A 24810-nucleotide genomic window follows, 5' to 3' on the forward strand; every position below is an offset into this window, starting at 1 on the left:
TGGAAGAAATGATCGCTCTTGTATTTGACCCAGTACTGGCAAGTTATTTATGTTCAAAGGATTTTTAATAGTCTGTTATTTTCTCCATCAGCTATATCTCTGATTATGTTCTGCAAGTATTCAAAGTATCTTCCTCTGAAAGCTGTCTTCCTACACCTGTATGATAGTTATCTTCACTCCCGAGGATTGCCATGCCCTGGACACCTTGACTCTAGCTGCATTTTTACTTGTCTGTTTGATCCTTTCTTACCTTATTTACACCCTTGCACGCACTGTAGTTCAATGATTGCAATTTGAGCACTCCTTTCTATCTAGCTGAATAGTCCTCCCCAGCACACCACCATCCTGATGTGTAATCACCCAGGAGACATAATCATTCACTTAGAATAAAAATAATTCTCCTACCGTTTGCTCCTTGCCTCCATTCTGCCCTTTTTCTCTGATTTATTACACTATATTCCTTATGGAAATATTTTGACAACCATCCCCTCAATTCTAGTCTTGTACCCACCCTTTGAGGGAGTGCTTTGAACAGAGGGAGGCCAGGATGAGTGGGTATCTCACATATACTCACTCACCCTTTTATTCCAGTGTCATTTCCCCCACCTCCTCATTATATTCCCAAGCCCTTCCCCTCCTTCTAGTTTAGCTGTACCTACTGCCCCTCCTACAGCTACCAGGCGTCCTCCCTTCCCTCCCTGCCCCTCTAGTAAATGACAGAAAATATTTCCTCACGGCCTCTGCTACTCAGGATTGTGTCTGAGTGTACAGGGATCTGAGCCCCAGCCTATTGCGCTACCTGTCTTGCCTGCGCTCTCTAAATCACTTGACCCCAAGAAGGTTGCCATGGGGCGGCACTTACCTACAGCGCAGGCTGGAGAGAAAGTGCTGTTAACGCCGCGGCACTGAATTCCTTCAGCTCCGATCTTTGCTGCTTAGTTAGACTGCAAGGAAGTATTTAGTGGGGCAGAGCACTGAAATTATTACTCTTTAAGCTTAGTCAAAATTACTGTGAAATTCCTTAATTAAAAAGTTCAAGCTGAGAAGCAAAACACTTTCGAATTCAGCCATCGCAGTGCCCCACTCAGTACCATACCTTCCACCTCTTCTTTATTGCTACCTTAATTTTCTCATGTTACCTTACATGTTGCCTGTTGGTTTTGCTTGTTATGACGAGTGTCCCCCCCCTCCGACTGCCACCCCCACACTGCATTGACACACAGAAAGCTCTTTATGCTGAGTATTGATCTTAGTGGTATGCACCAGCCCAGGGTGGAAAAGCATCTTTAATTTCTGGCTCCCCTGGGAGCATTTGATTCAAGGAGGATTTTCATAGTGTGTAGAGACTCAGAAAGTGGCTGCTATTCAGTAAACGCTAGTTGCGGTGCCGAGTCTGACTGCATGCTGAGGTTTCACTCTTTCTGTGGCAATAAGCTCTGTCCTGGGACAATGAATTCTGCACATTTTTTCCCCAGTGTGCAAAAGAGCAGAAATGGGACTGCACTCACACTGACTGCCAGGCTGCTGTTCTTGCACTCAGGGATGTAGGTTTCACCAGATTTTTCACTGATTCTCCACAGAAAGCTTCCAAATCTGCTTGCTAAGTGGGACTTTTAGACCTAAAGAACTTGAATCAGCTTCATTGCTACTCGGGATATGTGAGGTCAGTTTGGAAACGTTTGGAAAGCCCAGACTGAGGACATTTCAGGAGTGTCTGCGCTACTCTCACATCTGTCACAGGCCCTGGAACAGCACTTGCACATGCTGGAGACCTGGCAGCACAGCGTACCTTTTACCAGCCTCAGCAGGCTGAGCCTGATATACACAAATACGCACATGTGCACCTCACTGTGTTTAGGGGAACACACAAGGTAAATTCATTTATGTTATAAATCTAGAAGAATGTCACTACAACCCAGAAGATGGCTCTAGAGTCAGAACACAGCTAGGAACAGAATTACCTCAGCGTTCCCAGGTACCATTCGTTAGCCTACAAGTCACCCCTTGTATGCAAATCTGCTTTCCGTTTTGAATCTGTTAAATCTGCTTATGGCCAGTAGATAGAGCTGAACTGTGGATGCAGAGATGTTAATACACCCATGACAAGCATCCAAGAGCTGTGCAGAACACTCCTAGGCTTCAGAGGCCACCAGAACACCAGTTTAGATTCAGCTTTTGAATTCATAAACGACCTTCATCATTACAACCAATTTCAGCAAAACCCCACACCTGAAACCATCGAATCCTAAGGTATTCAAAGCAATGCAAAATGAATTCCTTCTCCTGGCCCTAGGCCTTTTGCATCAGAGGCTCTGCAGGTGAGGCGAGGCGAGGCAAAGGGCACTCAGTCAGCTGCCTGCAGGGCCTGGCCTTCAGGGAGGAGCTGCCTTGCACAGACATGTCATCCAGTAGAGCTTTCACTAAGGTTCAAGCTCCTGGATGTACTTGCTACTTTTTGTCGGCTTTTTGCTGTCTTCAGCAGCACGCAGCTTCCCTGCCTGAATGCCGAAACACGAGTGCTAACAACTGCAAATCAAACAGCAACTTCATCAGAGCACCGTGAAGCCTTTAAGCACCTCCACATGCAGATGGCACAACGCATCCGCATCCACATGATGCACTGCAGGTATGACCTGAATTTGGGAACGCTTTGAGGTATGATGCTTTGGGTGCCATCCTGGTATTTCTGCTCAACAGCTAGCTCCACCAACCAGGGGTTTGCACCCCAACATTTTTCTTCAGTGAAGGAGGCTGACATGGCCTGTATAAGGCTCCTGCCAGAAACAATTGTAGGAAATAGTCCGTCATAAACCTGGATGTGCAGTGAATAGGCAGCAGTTAGCTAGCTTTTCCATTTTAGACCTTCCTATGACGTACAGAATACAGTTCACAATTTTACTTCTTTCTCCTGTTCATAGTAATTGAAGATTTAATTACTAAAATCTACGCTTACAACCAAGTTTTAGGAAAATAGATTATTTGAAAAAGAGATATGTATTACGTTTATTAATATGGTTTGATTTATGGATTTGCAAACTTACCACTTCAGCCTGAACTTGTAAAGCAGAAAAATTACTTTAAAATTAAGTTGACAGTGCTTTAGGGATGAAGTACTGATACTCTTTTTGGCTGCTGACAGTAATTTCCTTCGGGATATTCTTCTGGCTGAGAAGATGTAAACGAGTCTCACAGCAGCAGAAATAGAAATGAAGACAAACAACTGAAAGAATTAGATCAGCTGCAATAATAATCATTATGATGCTGAATTTGGCTCCTTTCAGTCTAAAACGAATATGTTATTTTTTAGAATTGTATTTATTTAATAATCTGTATTTTTCAAATCACTTATCCATGGTGAATGTATCCATGTGTATGTGTCTGCTCTCCAAGAATCATTGTCTCCATCACAAGAAAAATAAAATAAAACTTTTAAAATCACCATAAAACTCTTTTATTTAAAGTAAAAGCTGCAAGAAGGGAGTTAAGGTATTTTCTTTTACATACCATAGAAATGTATCTTTCCCTGGTACTTTTTTCCACAACTCCTTATAGTGCTAACTTGTTAAAAATTGTATCGCTATTTGCATTATTAACTAACTGGAGCGCAGGACTACATTGAGCTGTTTGCATCTGCTGGACCAGGTGAAACACAAGCACCAGCAGTGGAAGGTTTACTGCAGTGAAACTTGGGGCAAGCAGGATGCATCACCCAGCCGCTCATTTCTAGCTTGGCATGGCCACAGTTGATGGCAGTAACATCTGGCCAGGTGAAAGTCAGGGATACTGAAATGTTAATGAAAGCATTTTCCAACTCTGTAACTGCTTTGCAGGGCGTATGACATTCCTTTCCGCTATGGTGCTGCACATGATTACATATCTTGTGCAAGCAGATACTGAACATGCAAACTGGGAAGTGGATGTTAAAAATCACTGCATTATTAAATGAGGAATCATATCTAATTTAATTGAGATAAATATACCCTTAATAGTAAGCAAATGTTGTCAGGTGGTATCAGCTGTACTTGCATATCTTTTCCATCAGCAGAGCGCTTTAAAAACCTTCTCTTTTACGCACAGTATGTCTCTCTGAAATAGGAAAACAAGGCTTTGTCCGGATGGCGAATGAAGCAGAGTTCAAAGGACTTGACCAAATAGTATCAGCAAGTCAGTAAACTCAAAATATACACTATCAATAAAATAATTAAGGAAATCTCTCTCAAGGGTTGTGTTTTTGCAGTTAGGTTGCAGGAATTTAATGGGCATAGAGTTGAAAATTATGACCCAGCTGGCTGACTCTTCCAGCTTCACTCTTGCCCTGCAGTATGCATAAAGGATACGTAAATGTTCTCGGAACGTCATGTAGTTATCATGCCTGAGCTGTCCTAACGACTGAAAGCAAGATGTTTCCAAAGAAACACGTTAATGATGATCCAGGCATTAACACCACACATGCATTTGCCTTGTCATGGCATTATCATCACACAGTCTTTAGCCACCCTGAGACTTACACAAAAATCAGTGTTTGCGTTGCCGTTATAAAATTTCTCACTTTAATAAATCTAAAGATTGCAAAGAAAATATTTCAGGCAGGGAGATTCCCCTTACTTTACAAATCTATACATTTTAGACATATTTTTCTGTATCACTGTACTTCATGCAGTCATTTACATGGGTCAAGTAAAGACTGGTAGCAATCCTACTGCTCACTTTGAACTGAACGACCGCACAAAATCACCCCTTGATTTCTGAAGAGTTAAATTGCATCTGCAAACTGTGTCAAGTTCCACTTGGAGTAAGCTCTGGTGTCTAGTGCATTTCTGCCGCTGGTTATTCTTTCTTAAACGTTGTTTTTTTCAGGAAAGACATACTTGCATTCTAGCTGTTAATGAAAGAAGGGGACAATTCCGAAATGCTTAGTCACTTTTATATTGTGATTTTTACTGATGCCACGAAGGAGTGACAGAATCCTTTAGTTAACATAATTCAAAAGAGAAGGGGGAGGAGAAGGTGGAGAAGGATTATATAAAATGGATTTATATTTCTTTTACAACTGAATTGTTTTCAGTATAATGTCACGCTCTTAGTGTGGGGGATTCTGCATGTGTCATGATTCTACAGATGTTCTTGCACACTACATGCAGCTGCACTATTTGTCACAGGCAAATTTAATAGCAAGATGTTTGCTACGTGTTCTCTGTATTCTTAGTCCACAAAAACCACTGAGGAGAAAAAAACCTACTGCCTGATAGCTTGCTTGCTTCCCTTCTTTATACAGCCTTTTAAAACAATTAAAAAACAAATTTCAGAAACACTATCTTTTGTAGAAAATTCTGTGAGACCTGCAATTCCAGCTCCATTACTTTTGCTAGAATGATTTGTCAACTGTATTTTTTCTAATGTTTATAATGCTAATTAAATAATTTTAAGTACCTGAAGAGGTCATATTCCTAACGGTGGGGGTTCTTCAAGAGCTTGATCCTTCAAAAGGCAGAAGTCCTGAGTATCCTCTGTTCTCCTTGACTGCAGAGGAAATGCAGGAGCACTCCATGCCGGGATATTGCAGAGTGCTGTCAGAAATTTTGCGGAGGCAAATTCAGCAGAGCTCTGCTACTCTCCTAGTTTTCAAATCCTGGATCTTCTTTGGAAGTATTCGCCTTAGCAAACTTTGTTGGTCCAAGGCCAGTGTGCTATTCAGCTCGTCAGAGGGGACCATACCCTTGGGTTCCAGCTTCCTGCAGATGTATCCAGGAAGCAGAACAAGATTTTGCAAAATTCAAAGAAAAAAAACAAGTCTAAATTTTAATCTTGAAAAGCCTATAATGAGCTGAAACATGGGCTATCTGGTTAGTGGCAAGAGAGGTAACTGAAGAACCGGCAGTGATAGAGATTTGGACTGCAGAGGAGGAAAATTGAAAGCTGAGGTAGGGGCCCATCCAACTAAACTGAACAGGATAAAACTCACAAAGAAGGTACAGATGTAGAACAAGTTAAAAGTAGTTACACTATCAGTAAGTACATGAACAAAAATAGATGTTGTAAATGAAAGGTATGAATTTAATTACTGTATCTCCTACAGTACAAGACAGACATTAACCTACTGGCGCTAATCCAGTGGAGGCTGGAACAAGTAGCATGCGAGGAGAGGCTGAGGGAGCTGCGATTCTTCAGCCTTGAAAAGGCCAAGAGGGCAGGGGGATTTATTGCTGTCTAAAAATACCCCGTAAAAGGCTACAGAGAAGACAGAGCCAGGTTTTCCTCAGAGGTGCACAAGGGCAGGGAAGAGGCAATCCGCAGAAGTCCGAGCATGGGACGTTCTGATCAGGGATTAGGAAAAACTGTTTACCCTGAGGGTGGTGAAATACTGGAAGAGGGGCCCTGGGAGGTTGTGGCACTCTCACGGTCAGGTTTCTCCAGATGAGGAGGACTGTACGTCCTCTCACTGAGACTGACTGTGCTTAACAGACCACCAAATATCAATATCTGTACTTGTAACTTTAAAATATACATATGTTTACAAGTATGGTTGAAACAAGTATGGTGCCTATAAAACACAGAAGCAAAGATGGATCAACAAAGTATACAATTTTTTTCCATGGAAAATATTTTTAAAATAAATGCACTGTTTGTATACTACTGTATTGGAGGTATTTTTAAATGACTTAACTTCAGCACATGGTGGAAACACTGCATACATGTAAGATATGTAGACATGCATCAACTTGATGGAAAAGTTCTTTTTGTTACCAAGAAGCTCACCAGATAATTTTGGAAATGTATAACAACTGTTTCTGATATTAAAGATGTGCATCTGTGAACACAGACTGCCAAAGAAAATGGAATATTCCAGTGAGTCTTTTCAGAAGAATGCCAGCAAATAGCACTGCAATATGCAATAGATATGTGAAGATATTAGTTCCCAGTCTTCAGACAATTGCTTAGCTCAGAAGTTAACCAGATGTGACTATGACATTTCTCCTTCTGTTTCTAATCAATCTCTAATCATATATAGGGGATCTAGTGGTGTTTGTGTACAGACCAAATTCCAGAAATTGTTGTGAATTACCTCATGTGTAAAACCTGCCTGATTGTGTGTGTGTGTATCTTAGATTCCAGCATGTGATCTTAATTATCCTACATCCTTATAGGCTACACTACGGTCTCCTCCAGCTACAGGAAATTTTAACTTAGCTCCACAACCTATAGCTCTCATTTTAATAATCACAGTATTCCTGCTGATGGTGCAAATTATATGGGCAATGAAAATCAAACAATTTTGTTAGCTGGTCTCCTGATGGCAATGAAGAAATACAGGTCAATTGGACCTGTATGGATTATCCTGATTCAAGAGAAGATAGGAAAGTGTGAATGCTTCCAAGATCTGCTGCTTGGTCATAGGAGTCATAGGAGGGTTTGCAAATCCTTGCTGACCTCTGCAATTCACAGACTTTATAGCCCAGTAAATTTGATTTTGCCATTATTAGTAAAAAGCAACAAGGTTTGTATTGACATGACAGAGCAGGGTCTCAGCAATTCCCTGGGTTTGTCTGGGCCTAAGTAGATTTTAACTCGTTTCAGCTGTGATAGCAACGTGTACCTCCAGCCGTGAGGTACTCTTGACTAGACTTGGTTTATTTTAACTCTAGTTTACAGTAGTGACAAATGGTTATTCATTGTGGAGTGAACTGCCTGTAGCTCTGGAATAAGTCGCAGGGAAGAGTGCAGACACAGATGACACAAATCAGTCATTTAATCACAGTAAGCTGATAGTGTTAAGAAAACATATAAAATTAAATCCAAGCAGACACCAGACTGAGGAGAAAGACATCCCCTTCCCATGAATGTCACACTCCTCCTGGTGATGACTCATCGTAATACTCCCCCATTCCTTTTGAGAAATACCAAAGTGTCAATCTTAAGACCCAAAGGAGCACTGGAGGAGTAAGCACAACACTAGAAAATAGGGAAATTTTTGTGTAGCAATTTTAACTCTATTTTTAATGAGGCCTTCCTGTATTCGTTAAGTAATTTTGACTATTAGACTGTTTAAAGCATTAATTGGACTAACGATAAATTCTTAGAGCCGTGTATGTCGTGTCTTTTGCCAACACCCTTTTGCCAATAAGAAGACTGAGTGTAATACCACATCTTAACATTGCCAGTATCTTTAAGGACCCGGAAGCTGATATAAACACCATAAAGATCACTGAGGTTTGCAGGCAGTTTTGGCCAGTTGCAGTCAATGCTGCCATGCTCTATTTTCCCATGGACAAGCTGAATAAAATCAATCCAGTGAATTAGCTCTCACTCAAGGTTACCACTCAGGAAGAGGTCAGTGTGTTTGCATGCTGCTGTTATAATCTAGTGCTACCACTGGCTTACACCTTTCTTTCCCTCCTGTCACAGGCTTTTACTGTTGTACTTCACAGGGCAGTGCAGTGAGCCAAACCCTGTGACAACGTGAGGCTGAGCGTAAAGAACCCGATCGCCTGCGTTACACCCTCAACTATCATTTACATCAGCCTGTTTGAAAGAGAAAAGCTTACTTTCACAGCCCACTTAGCTCTCCCGATACAGCATAAACCCTGCACGAGCTCCCATTTATGACTCTGTGTGTGTGTGTGTGTACCTGTACATGTGGCCACGCAGCCCACAGAACAGTCCTTTGTCTAATGATTTTCAGGCCTCAGTTACACGCCTTCCTGCTTCACCACAGCAGGACAGGTTTATGTACATCTGCTCGGGTGTCCTTGCTATAGCCTGAGCTGCTTGTGCTGCTAAACCAGCTCTGCTGGGCCTCTGGAAACTTCCTCCTGGGGCAACAAATGTCAGTCTGAAATGCTTCCTACAAACTCACTTTGCTCTCAGCCAGTCCAGGCTGCTTTCTCGTTAAGGACAGAAAAGCATGATTTCACAGACATTGCTGTGGCTGGGGGTACCCCCGCAGGCACAGCCGATTTGCTCACTCTCCCCTATCCATCCTCCTCTCAAACACCAGGAACCACATCTACTTTCAAAGTAGCTCTTCATGTCCCAAGTGCTGCTGCCACATGTACATATTCCTTGTAGAATGAGCTGAATGGAGAGAGTATTGTATAATGATCTCTGATTTAGCCTAAAGTGCCATCCTTTCCTTCACTGCGTTTTGTCTGTGAGAAGTATGCTGAGTCTTGTGCAGCTGTGTTCTTGCTCTTATTCGGCACAGATTCTAAGTTTTGCACCCATACCAAGAGTTTCCTTCTTCCCTTTGAAAAGAGTGATAAGTGGGTACAGAGCAGAGGAGCCCAAAGCCTGCACGGATGTGAGTCAGGACTAGGATGAAAATACTAACCTAATAAAAGAGGCTTCTTTGGCTTCCAGTGCATGCGCTGTGAGCCAGGAAGTGAAATCCCAAATGGAGAAGAGAAAGGGAGGACAAAGAAATTCAGATTCAGCTGCTGACCCTACTTGTTTTCAGAGCACAGAGTATCTACTGTACTGAACCATCAGCCAACCACTGTATTCCTGCCCAGTCTCCCCGAGGTCATCTGGAAGTCACCTACAAGCATTTCGCACGAGGGTATGCACAACGGCTGACTCCAGCAAAGTGCCGAGCACCTTCTGCTGTGGTCCAGGTTGGGACGGACGCTCACCACCATGCGTGGCTGAATCCCGTCTTTATTTGATGCATTTCTGATTGAGCTGTGTAAACAAAATACAGTCCTGACTCGGAAAAAAGCACATTATATTTATTGTCTAAAAATTAACTGGGGTTAAACCAATTGCCGTTGTCAGGCATGCCAACCTTTAGAACAGATCTAGCATTAAATTGTGGATGTCTATAGGGAGTTCCCTTGGATCATTTGATCAAATTATGCTCTTAGAAGTATGCTTCAAAAATGTCATCCTGGTGTAGGAGGAAATGAAAGAAAATAAGGCAATGAAATTAATGGAAATTTGGAGAAATGAAATGTTGTCTCATGTATTTTGACAATGTAGACATCAGTAGGTTTGCCAGACAGATCAGCTTCAGATTTCAGGTGCAGCTTAAGCAATATCTGACTCATGCAAAAGAAGCTAGTCTAAAGCACAAGCTACTTGCTAGCCATTTTCTTGGCTTTGCCCTCTTGAACCGTTTTACAAGTTCATTTACATTGTAACAGCTCTGGCCATGCTTCTCCCAGGCTTGAGGTCCTTCCCCAGTCCTCGGGAAGAAAGCTGGTGCCTGACAACGTGGCCAATTCCTGGCCAAAGAAGTGCTTTAAGTAACAAGGTGGGCAGGCAGCAGCAGCAAAGAGGGAAAAGATGAGAAGATGAAGAAAAGAGATATTTCTAAAATGATCAGGATCAGACAGCAAGAGGAAAGAGCACTGAAATGCCTGAAGGGCTAGGACAGAGAAATCCCACTGCCCCTATTGTTTAATCGTTACCTTGCTTTGCAAACAGCACATTGTAGGTGCCCTTCCTTCGCTGACATCTGCTGCTGCACCCCGTTACTTTCAAGAATAAGGCATCGGGCATAACTGAGGGATCCACAGCGTCTTCGGCACCTGCAGCCAGTTAGGAAGAAAAGATGCTCTCATTGTATTTTGGATCTTAAACTGAGTTTGCTGGACAGATTGTGCATTATTATGACGAGGTATTACAGCACCAAGTAATAGGGACTGGTGTACTGAATTCGGGTTGGAGACTTTAAACATCCATTCTCTCGTTTAATTTTCCTAAATCTCTTTCAGACCCACGCACCTAAATATCCTTAGTCTGGTCATGTTCCACACCTTGACCATATGGTCCTCTACCAGAGAACAGAATAACTCTAGGCAATTAAGGCACTTGCCCATATCCATTTCATCTGCAGATCTTTGGAGGTGCAAACAAAACACTGGATGGGGAAGACTTGCTAATGCTGACAGTGGTTTAGATCGCTTGATAATCTTTTTCCTGTGTTAGTTATTCCTGAATGGAAATCAAATGCATGCATGTTAGGGCTAGGAACAGATGGCACTTCTGTTCTGTGAGGAAGAAATAGGGGCAAAGGGGCAGCAAAGTTGAACCTCCCCCCTTCCCTGTCTTACCAGGATTCATTGTGTTGCCCTCCTGTTACAGCTGGCTGTGACTCTTTCTTGTTATAAAGAGATGTCAGAAGTTAGAGAGAGACAGACGATAACCTTAAATCCTTTACTGCATTTTACCAGGATTCTAAAAAAAATAAAAAAATAAAAAAATAAAAGCCAGCTGAGGCAGTTGGAAAATGTCAGCGAGGCACTACACAAAGAACTTGATACATTTGTTGACCTTTCTTCTTCCTCCACCCTTCTCCTCTAAGACGGATTTAGTAGTAGTGGGTGCTTAGTGCTATGAGTGCTTTCTTAAAAATAATTTAGATGCTATTGTCTGTCTGCCACTTGGAAAACATAGCTGTTTCAATGAGCCCCTGCTGGAATGGAAAAAAGAGGGTTTATTGAAATGCCTCCAAAAATGCACCAAAATTTCATTCTTTTCCTTGTCAGCTGAAACCCGTCTTGTTCTTGCCTTTACAATCTTTTGTTTTATTTTTTTAATTGTACTTTTGTATTCAGGGTCTTTTCATTCTTATCCCCTATTTTACAAATGGCGTGTGTGGTATTAAGAGCTGAAGGCAGAGATGAGAGGAGAAGTGTTTTGAACTGACTAATTTGCAGGCAAGAAATAAAGCTCTTGTAAGGTGGTCCCAGGGGTATCTTCGCCATGAACACTATTTGAAATGACATGTAATCTGGTACATTTCAAAGGCAAAACATTTCCTATTCTAAAGTATCTTCATGAGCCAGGGTTGGTTTACCTGTTTCCAGAGAATAATAAACTCCACTGGGGACAAGGAAACTCCTTCCCTCCCCTCTCAAAATTCCTGTTCTTTTTCAAAGGGGCAATTGCAGCCAACAGTTTATTTCTGTCCTGTCTTTTGCTGCTCTGATGGCTTATAACTCAGTGCTTGCTACGAATACATAGCTGAATGCACTTCTGGATTAAATACCACGTAGCAGAACACAGCAGATCCCTGTAAAACGTGATAAATAATGGTGTGGAGCTTCCTTTTTGTTTTTTACAACAGTGGAAAATTTAAATCTGGTTCTTACAGACTTCTAAAATTTTAAGTATTTCACCATGTGTCTTTGATCTTGCAATTTCTTAATAGAAACTGTTCTTCTAGAGAAATCAGAGTTAAATTCACCTTGGAACATTGTATTAATACTCTTTCTCAGCACAATTCAGTGGTTTTAGCCTTGTTGACATACTAAAAGGCTTACATGCAAAAGTCCACATTTAATTTGTGAAGGCAGACATTTCAGAAAAGCCTTATGTTTAGAATTTTGTCCATATTTTGGTGAAGGTTTAGCTGGTGTGCATCACCATCTGTGAATGAATTCATGTACTATGAGGAATGTTTCTGTATGTGTACAATTTCAGCTTATGATACCCAGAGTCTGCATTGCATGGTTTTAAAAGCTTCAAAAATGTTTTAAATGGGGAATTTGGCCACAAATAAAATCCAAACCTTTTGTGAAAATAAGCACTGATAAGTGTTACAAATATTTTCTATTAATTTCACAGCTATTCTGCCCTAAAGCTTTTAGTTATGAAAAAAGAAACTGATGCTTTGTGAACTCAGAATTTACGTTGACCATTGTTTCAACAGTTACTTGATTTTCTCTCTAACTCTGCATGAAGAGAAATCAGAGTACAGTGTGTCTATAATAATGATCCTATACACTATTTTTTTTAAATCAAAAACTTAAGTTACATTGATTTTCAAAATCCATATGCTTGTGCTCAAATATACTGGCTCCACATAGTATTTTTTTCCAGTGTGGACAACGATGAATAAATTTTGTTACCTGAACAGAGATATTGAAGGTTCCTGGAAAGGACAAGCAGAAGCAATGGAGTTGGAATGTCCAGAAAAGAGAAGTTTCTAAAAGAATGAATAGCAAAAAGTTCTCTCCTGAACCCGATGATGATGTGAGACAGCAGAGCGGCCAGGATGACTTGCGCTGTCAGTTTGCATTACTAGCCTCAGCCCTTTGAAGGACAGATTTTGCACTGTGAGTGACCCTAAGGTGTGTTATACTTGGATCTTGACCAAATAGAAGTCATGATAAAATATTATGCCCCATAGATGGGTCTTACACCTTAACTGTTGTTTTCCCCGAGGCTCTGTCAACTGCAATTCTTAATTTATGGGAACTTTGCCCGAATGTAACTTGGAACAAAATGTGTCTAGTGTTCACAAAAACTTTCAAAGAAGGTAAGGCTGTTCCCCAGTAGTGTTTATTTCCTGGACTGGTCCCTTATCGATTCTGAACTGTTAGATTAGTCTGGACTAGACCCTATTACTAACAATCATAAGAAAACACAGCAGTTACCATGAAATAAACGAAATGTCTACCAAATTAGTTAGCAATACTAACTCTCTAAGACCAGAGAAATAAATGAGGCCTTTCCATTACTGCCGAGCGCTGTCACATGTTAGTGCACAGACGGCATTACATCTGGAACACATACTATCTGATGAAAGTTACAGTGCTTGACTCAGACAGCTGCCTGGGCAAATGCTGGCTGCTTTCGGAAATAAGAGGTAGCTGTCTGCTCTTCTGCGTTTTACTAGCACAAGTCACCAACCTTGTGTAAGTATACTTGAGCAAACGATCTGACCCTACTGCCTAGGTATGCTGGAAACTTGCTAACCCTCCACTGACCAAACTACCTCCTAGTGCCAGTGTAGGGCTTCTGTTTAGCCCCTTGTATTGTATTGCCTGTGTGTAATGCTACCTTTAGTGAGACATCAATGTCATTCCTTATTTTTTTCTTTAGATACATTTCTAACATATCCACTTCTGTGCGTGTTGAAATATTTATATAGGCAATAGGTAGGGAATCCATTAGCAGGAATCAATTGTTCCACTTCTGGGTTGCTTTTCAGACACAGCAGTATTTTGCTAATATAGAATACCTAGCCAGAAAGCAATACAATATCCCAGCTCAGCTGATTTATTGAAACTGTATTTTTGAGGGCTGTTTTTTTACTTTAGTGACTCATGCGACGTGGTGCCATTTAAACACGGTGTGTAGAACACATGCTTGTTTGAACACTTCATTATTTGGCTCAAAGTAGTACAGTATATTGTTCTGTTTAGGGAACAAGTTTGAATTTACCATTGACTCAGGAGAACTTCACAATGTATCGTTGGGTCAAGGACAGGAAGCTGTAGCAGAAATAGCTATGGAAAAAGCATCAAAAGAAGGCCACTGGGTTATACTTCAAGTAAGTCAAAGCTCTTCATTACATCAGTGCTGCATTGCAGTGTTAAAAACTGAAGCTTTTCAAAATAACATGTGCCTAGATGAAAGAGTACTAAATAGTGATTTAAAACTTCCTTTGTCTTCACCACAAGGGAAGCACAGAACTTCATCTGTATATGCAAGTATCACTGAATATCACATAAAATATGAATTGCAACTATATTGTGTGTAGGGAGTCAACTAACGTATTTTCCCAAGCACATGATATCTGATTTACTAATTTATTATCCATTTAAAAAAATCCTTTAGTAAATAAATGTGTAGCGAAAAGAATTGTTACGCTGTATAATCAGATGAATAGATACAAACAGGGAAGATTGCTGTCATTATGCAGTATATTGTGCTAAACAGATGCACACGATTTTTTTCAAATATTGTGCCATATCAAACTGCTTCCTTATGTCTGGGTTTTTCTTGTATCAATAAAATGTTTCATATTTCAAATCAATAGCTCACTGGGAGGCCTATTTTTTCCTCCCTTCTCCCCCCCCGCCCCAATCTGTGAATATTTATTTTGTAGCAAAGTGGCTTGACACATTAGAGAAATTACTGAAGAAACCCAGGGAAGGCAGTCAGCAGGGCGATTGGTTTTGAGTGTGGGGAACCTGCCCCTTGTCCTAAAGAACATCTCATTCCAGGGGGGATTTGGGAAACCTCCTATTAAAATACCTGATAAGCCACTACCTGAAATGCTGCCTGACCACCATGCTGCACTGGATAAATTTGACCAGGCAAGTAAAACACCACAGAAATAAAACTTTAAAAATGTGACTATTAAACTTCTCATTTTAAAACCACTTGAAATGGTGACGTCACTAAAAGCCTTTACAGGATATGCAATAATAAAGCATTTCATTTCTTAAAGATTTGTTCACATATTCTACAGTGAAATAACTGCACATCTATCGCAAAAAAAAAATCAAACAAGAAATCACTTCTTTTCGTTTTAAAGCATCGCATACAGCTTCTGGTTAAAAGCATGCCTGTGTGCAACGGAAACAAAGAATTTGCAATCACTACATATAATTACTGTAGTACAAAATAGGAATTTATTTGGGTTTAGTCTAGATTAGTTTGATTTTTCTTGAAATGCAAGACTATGCTTTTTTGTGTCTCTGGAATATCTTTTACATATTCTGAGTATATGTCACGCACTGGAATTAGATCTTCAGCTGAGGTAAATCAGTGAGCTTCACTATGCCAATTTTAATTGCTAAGGATTTGGTCCAAAATGTTTGGATTGAACGTAAGAGGAGAGAGTGCTTTGGCTGCTAGGTTATCATATTTTCCTCTGTCCTTTTTAATCTTTGTTTTGGAAGGCTTTTAATAAAAGCAATTTGTGTTTCTGAGTCTCAAAAGATACATACAAACATAGGTGCGTATAAGGTAGTAATTATAACCTATGATCAAAGATACGGCCAAAGAAATCAAGTACGTCTTTGGAATACGTATCTGTACTAAAGAAAGAGCATCAACCTGAATGCTAAGAAACTCACCACTTTTACAAAAAAAAAAAAAAATTGTTTTTCGACTGTCATTTAGACAGTACGTTCTAAAAAACCTTTGCGAAAATGACAGAGGCTTTTCTTCTTTTCCTCTTACTTAGAATAACCTCCTCCAGCAGTAAAAAAGGGGGAAATTGCCGGCCAGCTGCCCAGAGGAAGGAATGACACCGAGGTGCTGACAAACGCACAAAGCAAGCCGCGCGCTGCCGCCACGGCCCAAACACGTTTGTCACCAACTTCGGTCGGCGGCTCGCCCCGCCGCGCGCGCTGCCCGCCTCCGCCTGCCCGCCGGCCCTCACGGCCAGGGCCGGGCAGCCCCTCCGCCCCGCGGGCTGGCCGCGCTTATCCCCGGCCGCCCGCCGCCACTTGTGGCAGGCGCGCTCGGGGTGCCGAGCCGGGCCGGGCCGCACCTGCCGGGCGGCTGCGGGGCGCCGCCACGGGCCGGGCCCCTGCCTCGGGCCGGGCCGCTCAGTCCGGCGGGCAGGCTCTGCCCTGGAGGTCGTAACCTCTTCGCTCCTCCGCGGCAGCCCGCGCTGCGGCGCGAACCCGCGGTACCTGCCAGGCGCCCGGGGCAGCCGGCCGTCCCGTCCCCGTCCCCGTCCCCGTCCCGATGGGCCGGCGGCAGCGGACCGCGCGTGCCACGCCGCGCGGCCGGGGGTGGCCGGGGAGCGGGACGCGGCCGGAACGGCGGCGCGTTCCCGGAGCCAGAGCTCCCCCTGCCGGCGGCTGCCCCCGCCGCCGCCCTGGCGGCACCGCGGGCCGTGGCGGAGGCGCGGGCGGGCGCCGCCCGTTGCGGGCGCCGGGGACGGCGGGGGGTCCGGCCGGCCCCGGCAGCCCGCCCCGCCGGGCTTGCGGCCGCACGGCTGGAGGTGACTCGGCCGCCGCTGCCGGTGGAGTGCTCGGAGCCGCGGGGCTGCCCCGGCCGACAGGGAGGCCCCGTGGGAGAGGCGCGTACCGCTCCGGTTTTGACCCTGTCCAGGGCAGCGATGCCGGCCGATCTCTTAGAGAGGTTTTTCCTCTCGCATACGTTTGCGTTGAGGCTGGAGGTAGGGCGTACGAGATTCCCCACGCTGGGTCGCAGCCCCAGCACCGCCACTGCCAAACACCCGGTGCCTGCGGGGAAACTTTGTAACCTGCCCCCACGGCAGAGCCTCCCGCTTGGGCTCCGAGGGAGGTAAGCCTTGTTGGACCTGCTCCCGGTTGTTGGAGCAATGTCAGCAAAATCATGGCACGTACCACACTTTCTTCCGTAGTTTCCATTAAGAGGACAGGGGTGTGACACGAGCAGAAACGCGTCCTGGAGAAGTGACAGTCCTGGGGGCGACTGGGCCGACTGCAACCACCTGCGTCCGCCCACTGAGCAGGGTTTTGTGCCTGGGGAGAGTAAACGCAGGCATTAACTGGCATACTTTCTTACTAATTTAAATGACCTCAAGTACACTACTCTTTTTGAGGAATTACATCTCAAATAGATTTAGCTGTTTAATAAATCAGCCCTGATCCCCTGCAGCGGTGACCTCTGGTCCCTTATCAAAGCAAAGATTTCTTGTAATGCCGTGCCAGCAAGGCTGCGGCCGAGCGGCAATACTTAAAAGTGTCTGTGGGCGATAAAACTATTTTGTAAGAGGGAGGCGAAAAAGCCCTCTCCCTTCCATCCCTGTGGGGCAGTTTGTGATTATCGCTGCCTACAGCAGCGGCCGGAGGGACCCTCACTGAACTCAGCGTTTTGTCGGATGGAGACGGGAAGCACATAGCAGGCAGCACCTACGTCTCCACTTCCCAGCCCACGCCGAGTGGCTCATAGCCCCCATCCTCACCTGAGAACACATTTGCCATCTCGCTTCCTCCTCCTCCTCCTCCCCCCCCCCAGCCCTGAGCAAGGCAGGTGTAGAAAGCTCCCAGTGCCACACGCGGGGGCTTCGTACCCACCCGGTCCCTGGGAAAGAGGCACGTCGAAGAGGAAGGCAGGAGTGAAACAGGCCCCGTACGTACATGGCAGCAAACTGTGAGCTCCCGTCTTCCTTCTCCTCAGGCGCCAGTACCCCAGCCAGCAGCAGCTCACCTGCCAGCAAGCCCTGCGACATCCCACGGCCGTGGCTCTCTGTCCCCAGCTGCCAGGAGCCTCCTACTGCGAGGAGGAAGGAGAAGCATCTGAGGAAGGAAGGGGAACAAAAGGACGAGATCAGAAAAAGGAATAAAAGAAGGAAATGTAGTGAATAGTAAAAACAAGAGGAGGAATTTTCCTGGGGGGGAAGTGCCATTTATAGGAGCTTTTTTTTCCCTACAATTTCTGCAGAAAATCTGACAATGCACGTGCTCATTTTCCCTTTCCCATCCCACACAAACCTGTTGTTATTTTACTTTCATTATTTCACTTTGTTGCATCAGAAATGCTGAATAATAAAATTGGGGTTAGTGAAAATGGTATTTATCTTACAGGAATAAGCCCCACATTATTTTAAAGATCCCTGCACTACCGCTGTTATTATTATTATCATCATCATCATCATGCATCTTGGCAGGTTGAAAGGTATCTCAGAACAGTAAGAATTCAGCAGTAATTTAACATCCCACAGCAGTGCTTTAAAAGCATCAAATAACATTTTGAATTTTAAGTCAGTACAAGTGTAAATAAATGAATGTACTCCCACATGTCTGTTGTTTTTAAACTTGTGATGATACTAAAATATTTGCCTAACAGCTTTGAGTTGCAACAGAATTTCAGCTCATTTATACACATGCATGTGATATTGAATTAAACCATTTGTCATTCTTTTCCATAAAAGACACAATTTGGCTCTCAGCAAACCATTTGAAATAGAAATTATGATGATGATACCACAGCTCCATTTTATTTTATGGTAGTGTATTGATTGTCAAATAGACAATACATGTATTTTTGTAATGGTCTAAAAGAAGATATTCTGCCTTTTTATTTTACAGTCCTTATGCTATTACTCGCTTTCATTTCAATAAAGGATGGCATTTTTCAGAGATGCTACCATAAATTGCTTCATTTAATAAGTTGCTACACAGAATAATAATGTTACACCAGAGAGCAGCACTTTGTAATTTGGAAGAAATAACATTTTTCTTTTAAAATATTTCTGTCGCTTTATTTTTAAATTAAATTTCTCTCTCTGCTGTTTTCTAACTGAAGAATAATCTGATTATTAGAAAATTCTTTTTTTTTTTTTCTTGCAAGCATCGGAACTTGGATGTGACATAAAGAGGCTAATTAAAATGGGGAACAAATTAGATTCATTTCCGTGGATATAAAAGTGTTATAAAAGTCTTGTTCTCAACAATGACTCCATAACAGAACAATTTCATTTATGCCTAAGCAGGTTCCTTGTTCTGTCTAGCAAGGATTGCCACCAGTGTCTTGGTGACAGGGTTTTTATTATTTCTTTGACAGTTTGATAGGAAGTCAGTGCTTGCTTCTGGGTTTGCAGTCTCTTCAAACCTGGATTATGAAGGTTACCATAAAAATAGGGATGAAATGCTACCTCCCCAAAGCCCCATCCGTTACAGCCCGCACCCCAACGTGGAGATTGCTTTTGTAATAATAACTGCCGACAACGTGCTCCAGATGCTGTTAGAGCTGCAATTCAAATACTCAGTCACTGGGGAAGGAGTCTCCCAAGCTGTGGAAGACAAGGTCAGTCAAAACATAGAGCAGGCTGCAAATTTGTCACAAGATGGTGTGATGTCTCTGGCTTTGTTTTTTTTTTTCTCCTGTGGCCACCAATTTCAATAGAATTAGATATTTTCGTACCTGATTTTTACAGAGATTCAGTCTGAAATTTGTAATGAGGGATCTTTAGTATATATGAGACATAAATATATGCATTATTTTGCACCACACAGAAAAAAGATCTTGCTGGAGTGTTACGATATATTAATAGGGTTGGGCCATTTAGGATCCTTTGTCAGGTTGCAAAATGCCATTATTTGCAAACTACAAGGCAGAATTTGCTTTTCTTCCTAACAGCATGAAATGTTGCTGCCCAGGCCTTCCACTCCTCCATTTCACAGGATAAATCCTCCATATCCTTCAAACTATGACATGAAGGCAGAATTGCTTTCATTGCATAAAGCTAAGATACACAAAGTTTATAATTTCCTTTACATTATCGCAGAAGTGGCTGCATGAGACACTTGCTTCACGACAACATGGTATCTCTTAAAGGTGAAGGCAGAGCTAGATGACATACAGAAAAAAAACCTTTCAGAAGAAAGTAAGATCAGATATTTTATCCAAACACCAGCAGAATGCTCCTCACATAAACTGATTTGTTTTCCAGAATACGAGAGACTGGATCTGCTGATATATGAGGAAAGGCATTCTCTTCAAGAACTTAATTTAGGTCTGAAGATATGTGTGCTTTGCTTCACTAATCTCAGGGGATGCATGGGTTTAAACACAGCATCAGTGTAGATGCCAGTAACAGACAGTTGTGAGTGATACTTGGGGAGCTTTTTTCTGATTTCATTGATTTAAAAATTGTGCTTTCATAAACTGCCTACTCTAAATATGTAACTCGTCTCTGTATATCAAATGATTTGTTTGAATTTGTGTGAAAAAAATTATCATGAAACTGCTCAGGAGATTGAAATCCTCTCTCTCTCTCTCTCTCTCTCGATACTAGGAAGCAAAACGCAAGGCCTCTGATTACGGTCTGACTCCTGTTTCAGTGCAGACCCTGAGGTAAGATAGGGACATTCTTCTCTTCTGCCATTGCAGAAATTTGGCTCCTCTGTAATAACTGCTAGCAGATCTGGTTGGTAGTTATGGTGTGCACTCGTGTGTTTTAGGCAATCCATAGGAGAGAAGGGAGGCAGATGTTTGATACCTCAGAGACCTTCTGATGCCAAAACCAAATGCTACTTCATATAGATCCCCGCTGGATAAGGCGCATGGTTCACATCGGATTAAATGATCAACCTGTTCAAAGACATGGGTGTGTGGCATTTGACCATCATTAGGAGATGGTCATTAACGGCTAGCAAAGGTGCAGTAACAGTAACACCCAAGTCCTGATCTCACTGCACATCTCGTAAGTGCAGTGAAGCTAGGTAAAAAGGACATGAGTAACTCACCACATATCTGGCATTTTTTTGTAATAATACATCTCTCAATGCCGACAAAGTGCTGAATAGCAACGTGTAATGTTCTTAACCACGCAGGGCCAAATTTTCATAATATCTAGCAATCTCAAACAGCGATGTACCTGCTGCACTAACATCTAATATATGTTCAAATCACAGAATTGGGCAACCAAGTAGCTTCTTAGGCATCACTAGCAATTTACACAGACAATTGTGGTATATGCATGCAAGCTGTAGTTAATGCATACCACTCCAAGACTAGGTACTGAAAATCTAATTCACAGGGCTAGTTTTTTAAAGGGACCTCCTTTCTCACCACCTAGAATTACCTTCCTCTCGATCTTTAATTCAGAGTAACAAAACATGGGCACTCAAATAGCCATTAGTGCAAGCAAGCCAGCAGAATGGTAGCTTGATTGCATGTACAATTTTCTGTGGGATATCTGAAAGCAAGTTAGTAATTTGGCCCTTTATCATTTTCTCTCTGTACATATGCGTAGGTGGGTGCTTCTGTGCATATGTATATGAATTACTATATCATATAATTACTTAATGCAATTAGAGTGAATTTAAGAAATATAGAAAACCCAGAACCCACACTCTTGTTTTTCTGACCATTTCCCCTTTTTAAAAAATAAATGACTCACCCCAGTTGCAAGAGCCAAGATATTCTTTACACTTGACGATTTAGCTACCTTATGTGTTTTTACTGGGGAAAAAAAAGCCCTCTATCATTTATCATGTCATCTTATCACAGTCTCTTTGTGAGACGCAAATAGCACACTAATGTTTTCTTTTGTTAGGGTGAGTTGGCAATCTCCTCAGAGATGGAGCAACTACAGACAGCTCTTTTTTTTGATAATCTTCCTGACACTTGGATGAGACTGGCTTATCCATCAACATACAGTTGCTCAGTGGTAAGTCGCATGCCAACAGTCAATCAGTATGGATGGCGCTTCTTGTCCATCATAAAAAATAGAATAGAAGCTAAAGAAATTTTTTGGCAAATATCTTACCTTCTTGTGTAACTCAGAATAGCTTTTTATCATAAACTGATATTACCGGTGTTATGAAAAGCAGAAAGAGCCTTGCATTTACCTTGCCAATTACTGCAGACTTTGAAAGATTTCTCTAAAATTTGCATTCCCACTTCTTCCTTGCTTGCTTTTTTCTCCAGCTGTGTGTGCTGATCAAATAGGTTTGGCAAGTGCTATAGCACACACTATCTCCTACTCAGAAGACTAAGCTTGGTTTCTTGCATCTTTTGGGATCAGAATTTGTAACAATAGAAGGGTACTACTCTGAGCTCAAGGATGAAATGGTCACCAGAAGGAGCAGCAATTAACAAAGCAGCTTGCCTTAAGAACTTAGAGAAAAGTTTCAGAGCAAGTAGTGGGGCCATCAAGTTTCTGTTCATCTTAATTGAATTCACTTTAAGATGTGTCCATCTGCCTACTTTCCATGGCTGTCTTGCAATACCAAAAGTGAAACTGAGAACAAAAAGTGACAAGCCATCCAATGCTGGCAAATTATTATTTGCTAACATACATCCAATTCTCCTTGGAAGCCTCCTGAGTAAAGCAAAGAGCCACTGGCTGATGGAGCTAAGCAGGACTGGAGAGCTGACCAAAGGACAGGAAAGCTCTGCCTAGCACAAAGACAGGCAGCACTAGAAGGCAAAGCAAGCCCACACTTCTGAGATCAGTTCAGATTTCTGAGAGATCAAGAGAGGAAGAAGAAATCTTGTTCAGCAGAGGAGACATTGAGAGAAGCACAAGAGGTACATTGTGGTGAAGATCAATCAGGGCTTTATGGAATTAAATGCTCTTTTAGCTTCCCTTGATGGAAAACTAAAGCACCATAGAGATACTGTGATGTCTGTGATAAATATATGTCCTGAAGATAGAAAGCGTTGCCTAGGGGATATAATGCAGTAATGCTAAATTACAAGCTGTTTTCCTGAAGGATAACACAGCTGTTTTCTTTAAAAAAATGTATGGGGGAGTCAAGCTGGACCTTATACTCATGGTTGGAGAAAAGAGGGTAAAAGTACCAACTGATTATATAAAAGCTGTCTTGCAGAACTAGTAGGATTTGAGGTGAGAGATTATCTTTTGCCATCAGGTGCAAAATACAGTGAGTCACTAGGGAGCAAAAACATTGCCAGGAGATGCTGTGTTATGCAGCTGGGCTCCAAGACAGCCTCCCTGCTGGGACAGAGTGTGTATGGGGAGGGACTGGGGAGCAGATGAAAGGGAGGTCTGGCATGAGCACCACAGAGGTTACGCATGGACATGACTAGTGGAGTGGCCAGTTCTGCTTGGCCATCATTCTCTTGGGTCTGGGGAAATGGAAAAAAAACCCAACAAACCAGCAACAGAGATTGAAAACAAAACTTGAATCATTATCACATCTAAAAAGCCTGTAGTAATTGTTGTCAGTAGCAGGAGCTGTGAGCTTCCTGCAGTGAAGGATGTCCTCTCTATACCATCCTGTTATGCACACTGCAAAGCACGAGAAGGCCTCGGTCATCCTGATAGTTTTATCCTCCCTGTTTTTTAAATCCCTCTGTCTCTTACATACCTACCTGACATGCCACCGTCTGAGACATCAAATAAAAACCTTCGATTTCTAAGCAGATGCCATTTCAAAGTAAGGCGAGATGGGGTGAGGAGGTGAAGGGAAAAAATCTGAATACACACACAGTAAGCATCGTGGGCTCAGCAAATGTGTCAGAAACAGCAAACTTGAGTGATTAAATGAAGGACATGATGTTACATCACCTAATAATCTCAGATCTTCAGTTCGTCTTCAGGATCCTTTACTACATCTCTGAAATGAACATGAATTCTGTTAATGCTTCCTTTTATAAGCTGGCCCTATATGTCACCAAGTGTTTCACATGTCTGTGTAGGAGTCGCCTCTTGCCCCTGAGCCAGCAGTCTCCTATCTCTGGGTTAGAGACAGTCAACTATCCCCAGGGCAGAAGGTGTGTCTAGCATTTCTTAATAGCAGCTTGTTAGGAAGCAAGAAGCAACACTGAACAGCGCCAAAAAAAGAAGACCTCAGCTAGAAAGGTTGGGATGTGATGCCAGTGATGTTAAATGGGGTAAAAGGAAAAAAACAAGCTGATGCTTTCTTTTTCAGGCCATAGAAAATCAGAGAAAAATCCAAGAGATAGGGAAAAAGAATGTGGATGGAAGAGAAAGATTGGAAGCTTGTGTCACAGGTCATCCAGCTTTCTGGAAATCTGCAAAAGACCAACAGTGGGACATCTTAAAGGAGGCAAACATGTTTGGGTTGTGGGCTGTGACTGCATGGGCAGGCAACAGCTGGAGCAGGCTGAGGTGACAGCAGCAGTGCAGGAGGATTTGAAAGCAGACATTACATGCAGAGGGGATGAAGTGCAGGGGCTTGTAAGGAGCGGAGGGTAGCAAAGAGGGGCAGGAAGTCACAAAACGTAGGAGCTGCCAGAAGAGGGGATGTTCATTCCCCCTTTGAAAGATATTCATAATACACAGATACAGGCTTAGAAACTATTCCATGAAAGCTCAGGGTTATGGCACTGACTCCCTTGCAGGCTAGAAAAATACATGCTTGAAAGGAAAGGCCTTCAGGGTAGGAGGGTTTGTTATTTGGGGTTTTTAACTGACAGAATCTGCTGCTGACTTGTAAGGTGGGGAGGTATTAACTCCCGAGAAGGAGGAACAAAAGGCAGGGATTGCAATCCTGTGAGAAAAAGCAAGGAGCATCGCAAGTAGAGGTGGGCTGGTCCAGAAGGGGGGGGTAAGGATATTCATCGAGTGCTCTGAGATGAAACATGCTGTGTGTTCGGCAAAGGTGCCTGTCAGTCAAGTGGGGGAGCAACATTATGACA

At 42.7% G+C, this 24810-nt stretch overlaps 1 long non-coding RNA gene across 3 annotated transcripts in view; it reads right to left on the reverse strand.

Moving 5' to 3' along the window:
• The window catches only part of LOC142602352 (uncharacterized), a 46393-nt gene that overhangs the window by 8046 nt on the left and 13537 nt on the right, over positions 1–24810 (reverse strand). Inside the window, exons 4-10 of one of the 3 annotated variants that reach the window (XR_012836080.1) lie at positions 17751–17972; positions 17058–17195; positions 14170–14234; positions 11052–11175; positions 10407–10526; positions 5431–5732; positions 157–4315 (exon numbers count right to left, since the gene is read on the reverse strand). This is a non-coding gene — a long non-coding RNA (uncharacterized LOC142602352). Of the gene's footprint in view, positions 1–156; positions 4316–5430; positions 5733–10406; positions 10527–11051; positions 11176–14169; positions 14235–16231; positions 16509–17057; positions 17196–17750; positions 17973–24810 lie in introns of those variants that run through there. The other 2 variants (XR_012836082.1, XR_012836081.1) reach the window with 2 other exon arrangements.

This window comes from Balearica regulorum, chromosome 6 (assembly GCF_011004875.1).
Source record: "Balearica regulorum gibbericeps isolate bBalReg1 chromosome 6, bBalReg1.pri, whole genome shotgun sequence".
NCBI classification, from domain to species: domain Eukaryota; kingdom Metazoa; phylum Chordata; class Aves; order Gruiformes; family Gruidae; genus Balearica; species Balearica regulorum.